Below are 9317 nucleotides of genomic sequence, written 5' to 3'. Positions count from 1 at the left end.
AACAGTGAGACACGGGCCTGGGTCCTTTCTTCCTTTTTCAGTCTTCTTTTCCATTCATGTTGCTACTCAGCATGCTGTGTGCCAAGTCTCAAGGTGAGAGAGAAGAACAAGGAGAAAAGATAAAAGAAACGAGGGAGAGCATATAAAGTCCAGGAAATATATTTAGAGACTAAATATGAAATCAAGACACACTGGAGCAGCTACTGGGCTCGTCTCTGCCTGCTGCCCTTGTGTGGTGTGCGGCAGGAGGTCACGCTGCCACACTGAGAGCAGCTGTAGGAACCAGCTGTGACATCTGGCTTCCATTGAGGAATCTGAACACTGGGACCGGACAATGTTTGTTTTCTCTTGCTCGAGCACAAATCGAAGTTTTAATTAAAGAAATCTCAGAGATGTTTCCAGAAAGACTGCCCAGGGTCAGTGTGCAGAGGATGCTTTTTCAGGGATATGAGCTGGTTGTGGTCAAACTGGCCCCCTGAGGTGATGGGTGTGTTTTGGGGTGAGGGAGGAGTTTCAGAGCCTAAAGCATCAGGATCAATGACACTCAGAAAGACCCTATAATTGTTTTTGTGTACATGGAGGCCCAGGCTCTGAGGAGTAACCATTGCCTCCTGTGTGCCTTCTTGTTTTGCTAGCAGCTATTCCCATGACTTATCAGCCTCACTGTCCTTCTCTTTGCAAAAATCACTTGATTCTTCCTGTGGTTCTTCATTTAAAGCCACTTTAGGACCTCCTCTCCCCATTCCCAACAAAGACCACCAGAGATATGCCCTCTGACACCTCTGGCTGCAGCTCTGTTGCTGCTTGCTTACTACTGTAAGCTATTGGTTCTCCAACTTTTGTATTGTACAATAATTTTTTTTTCAAATAATTTTTTTTCAGACTGTTAGCAACACTTTAGGATAAAGGGTTGAAACAGAACAACCCTATTCCCACCTCTGAATAGCCAGTATCACCACAATAAAATATTTCAAACACATCAGAGCTCTAGAAATCCCTTAAATTGGTTCCAAATCCCCATTAAAATTGCAGCAGCAGTTCATCTTTCCACGGCTACACTGGTTTGGAAAAACACCTGGCACACATCCTATTCCTTCAGTGCAAATCACACCCGGTACAGCTGCAGTTTAGGCAAGACATCTGAGAGTCACAGTCAATCTGCAGCAACAACTGAGAAACAGAAACCCAAAGTAGAGGAGGAGTAGGTTTGTGGGATCCCTTTCTACAAAGAATGGTATTAAAGGACATTAGTCTGTTGGATATAGCTGAGAATTCTAGAGTGGCTGCTGGCTCACAGCCACCCATGTGCCCTATAAATCTATTTTTTGTTTTTATGTGTAAATGATGTAATGCCCGCAAGCTTCCTCAGTCAGGGGTCATTATTTAATTTCTCAGGTGGCTGAAGTCATAGGCTTTGTGGCGTCTCTGACCACCCACAATGTGCTCTCACTGCCCAGAAATGAACTTCCTCTTAGACCTTGGATTCTTATTGGCATCTGCAGAATTAGAAGTCCACTGACCACTTCATGTCATGGGAACATTTTGGAAAGCATCTCTGGAATGACAAAACCATTTTGATCCTGAAGTAATGGGTGTGCTTAAACAAAGACCTTTTCTGATAGAAAGAAGACAATTAAAGCCAAGTTTTGATATGATACTGTGTAAAGATAAACCATGAGCAAATATCTACTTGGAAAATAAAATTCATCAAGCAAGATAAAGTCTACTATTCCACATTGTCAGAATTTTATCCCATATTTTCTTTACTCAGTGGGAATGCATCTTTACTAACGTCACTGGGCTCCTAAATAATGCCTGGGGGTGGTTATCACCAGTGAAGTAATGAGGGTTTATCTCTCTCCTTTGTCTTACCTATTATATTAACCATATCCCATGCTTTCTTTTAATACCGTTAAACTCACATCCTTGGTGTTGTTTTACCTAAATGTTTATAAAACCAAGAAGTTAACCATGAAAAAAAGCATGAAAAAAATTCCTGGGCACAGAGACTACACTGGTCTAGATGGGTCTGAGTCTTCTCCATAACAGTGCCTAGTGTCATTGTACCAAACCCCGTGGTTTTCTGATAACATCTGCAATCATTCACTTTTGGCAAACTGAAATACTGTGCCTTATTAGCAGTTAAAATAAATTGGATGGAGTGGTGTTGAGGTCAAATTATTACTGTATAAACACTGATCAGCATTCCCTAAACTGTGTAATTCTTTAACCTCTAAAAGGGTAATCTTCACAAATTACAGGTATTTTCATGGATCTAAAATCAAGCATTTAAAAAAAAAAATTAGATGGGTGTGGTCCAAAACACAGTGAAATCTATAAAAATCAACTGTATCTCGAAGACATATCTTCTTCACTGCTAGAGTTAGAATTACTACTGAGGAAAAACAATATAAACAACAGTAGATAAAAGTATGTGCTTATATAGGAACACAAATATATTTGCAAATATATGTTTGCAGACAAGCACATCAATTATTCCCATCTCTAAGAAGGGTCAGAAGGAAGATCTGGGGAACTACAGGTCTATCAGCCTGAACTGAGTGCCAGGGAAGCTCATGGATCAGATCAGATTGTGTGCATTCCTGTGGCGTGTGCAGGCTGGCCAGGGGATCAGGTCCAGCCAGTGTGGATTTGTAAAAGTCAGGTCCTGCTTCACCAGCCTGATCTCCTTCTGTGACAAAGTGGCCCAGTTAGCTGATGTGAGAAAGGTCAGCTTGTATCAGAAATCCTGTGGCCAGAAGGCCATGGGCCATGTTCCCCAGTTCTGGTGAGGCCACATCTTGAATCCTGCATTCAATTTTCAACACTTGGTTGCTAGAAAGACATTGAGGCACTGAAGTGAGCCCAGAGAAGGGAAATGAAACTGGTGAAGCATCTGGACCACCTGTGGCTGAGGGAGCACGGGGATGTTTAGCTTGGAGAAAAGGAGACTCAGGGGAGACTTATCACTCTCTACAACTGCCTGAAAGGAGGCTGTAGTCAGGTGGGGGTCAGTCTCTTTTCCCAGGTAATGAGCATAATACATGTAATACACGTATTATAATACATGTATATTATTACATTATAACACATGTAATACATGTATTATAATGTAATAATACAGCAAGTGGAAATGGCCTCAAGTTGCACCAGGGGAGGTTTGCATTGGATATTAGAAGAAATTTCTCCATCAAAGGAGTTGTCAAGCATCAGAACAGGCTGCCCAGGGAACTGGTGGAGCCACCACCCCAGGAGGATTTTAAAAGATGTGTAGATGTAGCACTTAGGGACATGATTTAGTGGTGGACTTGGCAGTGCTGGGTTAAGGGTTGGACTCAATGATCTTAGAGGTCTTTTACAACCTATACAGTTCTATGGTTCTATGATTCATTCTGCAACAGCAGTAGAGTCATATAAGAGAATCTTCAGATAGTGGTTATTTAATTTAAATCTATATGCATCATAAATATTAAAAGAAGAATAAACAAAGCTTTTTTCACAGAAGAAAATCTGATTGACTCTTTAATTTACAAGGCTCTGAGTGACTAAAACATATTTTTTATCTTCTTCAAGAATTTCAGTAAAAAGCTGACACAATGAGAAAAATGGAAGTTCATGCTGTAGACAATAAAAGTGTCTCCTGTCTTTTCTCAGAGTGAAAATGCTCAAAGAATGTTTTTGGAGAGAACGTTTCCAGCAAAGAGTCTCAGACCAACCTTTTATTTTCCCTATGTTGAATCTAAAGCAGAAATTTAAAATAGCAATGAGAAAAAAAAAGCAAACAACTCATAAGGAAATATTTTGTCCTCAGTAGTACCTTTTTACTTGGGTAGAATTTTAGTTGTGGAAGAAGAGGAAAGAACAAAAGTTTATTTGGCATGTGAAGCAGGTGAAATTTTGTTCACGAATATTTCTACATGTATTTTTAATCAGTCTTTTCTACACTGGATGTCTATTTTCCAGGGTTTCATCACAGCAAACCTGTTCCAAATATAACAAAACCCATACCATTTCCACAGAGGGTATGAACAGGGACTCTGAAAAGAGACACAGGCTCTGCAGGAGGGCAGGTACCTAGGGAGATAGATCATCGCTGTGCCTAGATTCGATGGCAACACTTGGCCAGCTGGAAAAGTCGCCTCACTTCGGAGACCTGCAGCTGACGTCCAGAAAGCTGCACTGTGATGACAGCCAGGCTCAAACCCTCCCCTGCACATACACAAGGTCTGCTGCTTCCCAAGTCTTGAGATGTTAGCCTGGGCCCCAAGGGTTGCATCGTGCAGGCCAAAAACTCAACAGCCAAGTATCGCAGGCTGCTGCCGGGCACCCTGCATTCCCATGAGAAACTCGCAAAGTCGGATGAACTGCGTCACAGCAGCCTGCAAAGCGGAGCCCTGGTTTAAAAATACTGCCTGGTGCAGATTTCCCAGGCCATATATAGTTCACACATCTCACAGTAGCAGGAAGGAGCTGCAAAGACACACAGAGACACAGAGAAGGAAGAAAGCAATGAGAGACGCGACTGCCAGTGTGCAACAAAAACAGGTTAAAAATAGCCTGGGCTGCAACAGCTCCCTCCTATCCCGGGAGTGTGTGGGTCACTGGTCTTCCCTAGCCTCTCTGGCTTGTCTCTCAGCTGCCTATTTTCTGTCAGGAGGAAAGGACAGGAAGGAAATTTTCGGTTCCTGTAGGCAGAAGAAGAGAAAATGACAACCCTGTTTGTTTTGACACTGTGCAGGCTCCCCTGGGCTTGCACAGACACCTGGCAGGTGCTGTAAGGTCTCCTCCCTGAGGGGCAGGCTGAGGGCATACGGAGAGCACAGGCTTGGAATGCCTCGCTCACATCCCCCAGCAGCAGCAGGCATAACCCCACGGGTGCCACGCTGCTGAGGTGAGGTGCCAGGAGAGGAACTCAGTCTGCACTTCAACAAGGGCTTTGAAGCAAGTCTTACCCCCACCATCCTTTGCACATTGTGTCCTGTTAAGGAGTCAAAGCTAAGCTGGCCAAGCCTACTCTGGTAAAATAAATATAAAGCAAAAGAACATTTGTTCTTTCCATTGCAGCCATTGCGCAGCCATTGCAAAGGGAAAGCAGCCATGTGCCAAATGGCATTACCTAACTGCAAGGATCTTCTCCATCACCTTCTCCTAGCCCAGTCCCTTGAAAGGAAAGCAAGAATATGAAGGTGTGTGCCATCCAGGCCAGGATGTATGACCCTAGACTCCTGGAATCTCTTTGCTTGTTGAGTTTTCCAGTAGCCAGGGGAGCATTGCCTGGGAAGAAAGATATGTTGGTATATCTCCAGAAACCAGGCAATTCCTCATGGGACCAGCTTTAATGGGAGAGCTAATTCTGTTATTCCTGGTCATTTGCATCTTGCAGATCTGGCTGCCTCAGCTGCAAACAACTTCTGTCAACTCCTAGAAGCTGACACGAGGCACTGAGAGGGGTCCAAGCCAGAAGTCCAGATTCCAAACATCCCTGAACTTTGGTGAAGTTCAAATCAGAGCACACATCTTTAGTGAGAAGAGGAAAGCTGTAACATGATCCAAGCCCTGGGCAATAGAGGTAACACTCCAGTGTGGTCTGAAGGTGACTTCCAGAATATGTGGTGTGGAGCAGAGCAGAGGAGGAAAGGGAAAAGCAAGAAGGAATTTTTCATATGTTAAAAAAAAAAAGTTCTAGGGGGGAACTGGATGTCTGTTGTCTGTGGGAGGGTGAGGAAGGTTGCTGACAGAGTAAAGGGGGTTAAGAAAGGTGGATGAACTCTGAATGGAATAAGGAGTGATACCAAAGAGCTCTGTAGGCTGTCAGAGAGGTGTCTGTGAAGGAGCAGAAAGGCCAAGAATGCCAGCATTCAGGGAGAAGCCCATCATAGCATTTCTGCATATCTATGGGATCTTGAGACTACAGATGAATTCAGGCTCATACATGTCTCTGCAGTGCTCTCTGCACGCCTTTCATATGGATCAAAATCCTCCTAAGGCCTCACCTCGAGCTCTGTTTGCAGAGGAAGAAAGCCTTCAGTGTGAAGGGCAGGGCTGGGCACTGCTTGTGCCCTTTTGGGGGACTGTGAGCAGCATCAGCCTCTGCTTGCTGCCAGCAGCACCCATGCCAGCATTTCCAGATAGCGGGGTAGTGTGGACCTTTCCCTCTGGAGCACAAGGAGCTGTGTTCTGCTCCTCCAGGTCTCCATGGGATTGTGCCTCAGTTTAGCACTTGGGCTTGCAAGAATCAAAGTTGGGCACTAACCACGCTAGGGTGCAGAAGCAGAGATGCCTTTTTCACTCCACATCAAAATATGGACTCTTTGATCCTTTTTCCCAGAAAGGCTCCCTGGATGGCCACAAAGAAGCAGCAAGCAGCCACACTGGGTTCCCCTAATCCTATATCAGTGTGCTGTGTGTGATTAGATACACCAGTCTCTGTCATCAGAGGAGCAAGGTTACAAATCCTGGATTTAGAGGGCACCAGTCTGCAGGACTGGGAAGCCACCCCCATCAGATTACACAGGGTTAAGGTTTAAGGCCAGAGCAGTAAAACTTAAGGCAACAGCAGCTCAGGCCTTGCTTGCAGAAAGGTGGGATGACAACCCTAAATGTTACCATGCATGGGGTGTGCATGCAAGGGTGACTCTGTGTGTGCAAGGCCTCTCTCATGGACCAGAGGAACAAACTCCTTGTCAATATCTAACCTCCCTTCAGCCAGCTGATGGTGACTGGTTAGATGGCTTTTGTGCCATGCTGTGCCACCGGCCATAAGGAGTAAAGGGTTGCTTCCTGGCTCTCACTTCCTCAGTTAATGAATGACACCACTAATTAACTGACAGCAAGATGGAGCTATTCCTGGCCATAGGTGGATCTTACTGAGTGAGGTCATACTGGTTGTGAGTACTGTAATTTATTACCCTGGGAGACACTTTGGGATAGAGAGTGAGAAGGCCACTTGGAAAGTGCCAAAGCAATAATCCAAGTCAGAATTTTCCCAGCAAGGTAATATGTTCCATACTTGCTCTGCCTCTGAGAAATAAAGCATCAAAGTTGCATTGGCAACTGGTGGAATGCTGTAAAGATTTCCAAATACATTGGTGGAAACAGAGGACTACTGTGCTCAAGAGGTGGGCCCCTCTTCAGAGCAAAAGAAGTGCAAGGCATTTATTTCTTAAAGCAACTCTTGAAGACAGAAATCCCACGTGGTGGAAAGGCAGTTGTCAGCCAAAGGGAAGTGCTGTGCTTCGGGCAGGCAGGCAGCACAGCACGGGGTCACGCCATCTGGCCCCGTTAGGGCTGGAGCTGTACTCTAGCTGAACTCTACCAAATTAGCTGTACATGATGCTGCATTCCCTCCTTTCTCGGAGGATCAAAGTAGCTGGATCAAGTCCCAGCTTTCTGTAGATAAGCAGGTCACAGGACTGGTTTGCACCTCTTTGCTGCTTGTAATACACCGTGTTACAGATTCCTCTGGATTTTCTAGTTTGTGCCCATATACACTACATAACTGCTGGTCACATTTTTTTCCCTTTAGTCCTGAGCTAATCTAGGGACCTGGGATAATTCTAGAGCCTCTTCCCAGTAGAGCTCTCTGGCAGTGCTATGTCTGATTATAAACTACTACCACTGTTCTTGTCAAAATGCTTTTTACATTTTCTTGTTTTACCGAAAAAGTTCACTCTTTCCTTCAAAAGGCTTCTCCCACCAGGACAGCAGCATGAGGGCAGGCACAGCAGTTCAGCAGCATGGCTTGGATTAAACCCTTGCTGAATGGTGGAGAGAGAAAGGGAGAAAGACAAGACTATCTGGTTTGGTAAGCCATGAGGCATCCCTAATGCCTAAGAAAAATGCATGTGAAGAAGAGGGGGAGGGGGGAGATAGCAGTAATTGGAAATCCACCTCACTTGTATAAAAGTGCTAATTAGTTGTTTATCTGCAGCCACACTGCTGGATTCACAAAGGCACACACAAGTTACAGCGATTAATTACCAGCAGGCCCTGGAAGATTGTCTCCATAATTCAAATTTGTGATCAAACAGCAGCCATGGCTGATTCAAAAGCAAACAGTCGAACACATATACATATATATATATATATTCTCCTTTAAAAAGGTAGTGTGGTTTTGTTTCATAGGACTGGATGATAAATTTAAATTTTGTAGTTTTAACCATTGCTGCTGTTTAAGCAGCAGATACTTTTCCAATATGCAAGTGGTACCTTTGGAGCAAGTAATTTTTTTTTACCTATGTGGCTTATCTGTCAGTAGAATGAGACAGAGGCTGAAAATATGCAAGAATTTATGTCAAAGTTTAAAAGAGTTTTGGATGAAAAATAGAACTAAAATTGTGAAAAAATATTTCCAGAAAGATTTATTTAAATTTTGAATGACAGTTTGTGACCTGGTATTCCTATTTTAATTTAAAAAATGAAAACAAATGACTGATTTGTCCAAATTACTCAGTTGATTTGAAGATAAGTATTTTTCCCCGGTTCTCACACTCGGTATAACAGCAATTGTTAGCACATGCTTGCGTTGTCCATCCTCCCCCTGAACATAAAAAGGTTTTAAGGACTGAATGAGGGAGAAATTTAAACAGAGGCATCCTATGAGAAAATAAAAATACATGAAAATGCTTTGGATAAAAAATTCACCTATTTTTCAAAATACTTTAAAAAAAGCATTTAAATGTTTTATTTAATTTGTCAAAAATACATTGATTATGATAATAGAACAGCACTGGATTAAACTCACACAACTCTAGTGGGACTGGAAGAATCCCAAAGATTTTGGCACAGGATCATCTTTTAGAACACGTTTTTGAGAGTATCTGATACTGGAGCAGTAAACGTAATTTCCTAAATAAAAGTGCTTTACAGAATTGTTTCGGTAGGCTATCTTTGACAAGATTGCTTATTTGCAAATTATTTCCAGTGACCATATTTTAAAAGTGACACATTTGTATTTTGTTGTTGCGAAAAGTTCAAGTAATGAAAATATTTAATATTAAAAATTACTAATGACCTCTTTAGCAGAATATTTTTTGGCCAGGAAACTCTTTAAAACAAGCTTAGAGTGTTGTCCAGCCTGTATCTCAGCTGTGTTCCTCACAGACAGTGTGATTGTGGCATTTTCTGTGCTCTGCTGGATGGCCAAAACACACCTGCAAACAAGATTTTGTAGGCACCCCTTCCAACCGCTTGTTGAAACTCCCATTTCCACGTTTTGTAGGCCACAAAAGATCTCCTTTGTTTTCCAGGGATACTGCAGCCAAGAAGCCAACAGAAAGGTTTACTGAAGTGTTTACATGCAGAAAAGAGGTAAAAAA

The sequence above is a fragment of the Cyanistes caeruleus genome, chromosome 2, assembly GCF_971803275.1.
Source record: "Cyanistes caeruleus chromosome 2, bCyaCae1.hap1.1, whole genome shotgun sequence".
Taxonomy (NCBI): Eukaryota; Metazoa; Chordata; class Aves; order Passeriformes; family Paridae; genus Cyanistes; species Cyanistes caeruleus.
Note: the sequence above shows the minus strand (reverse complement) of the source record.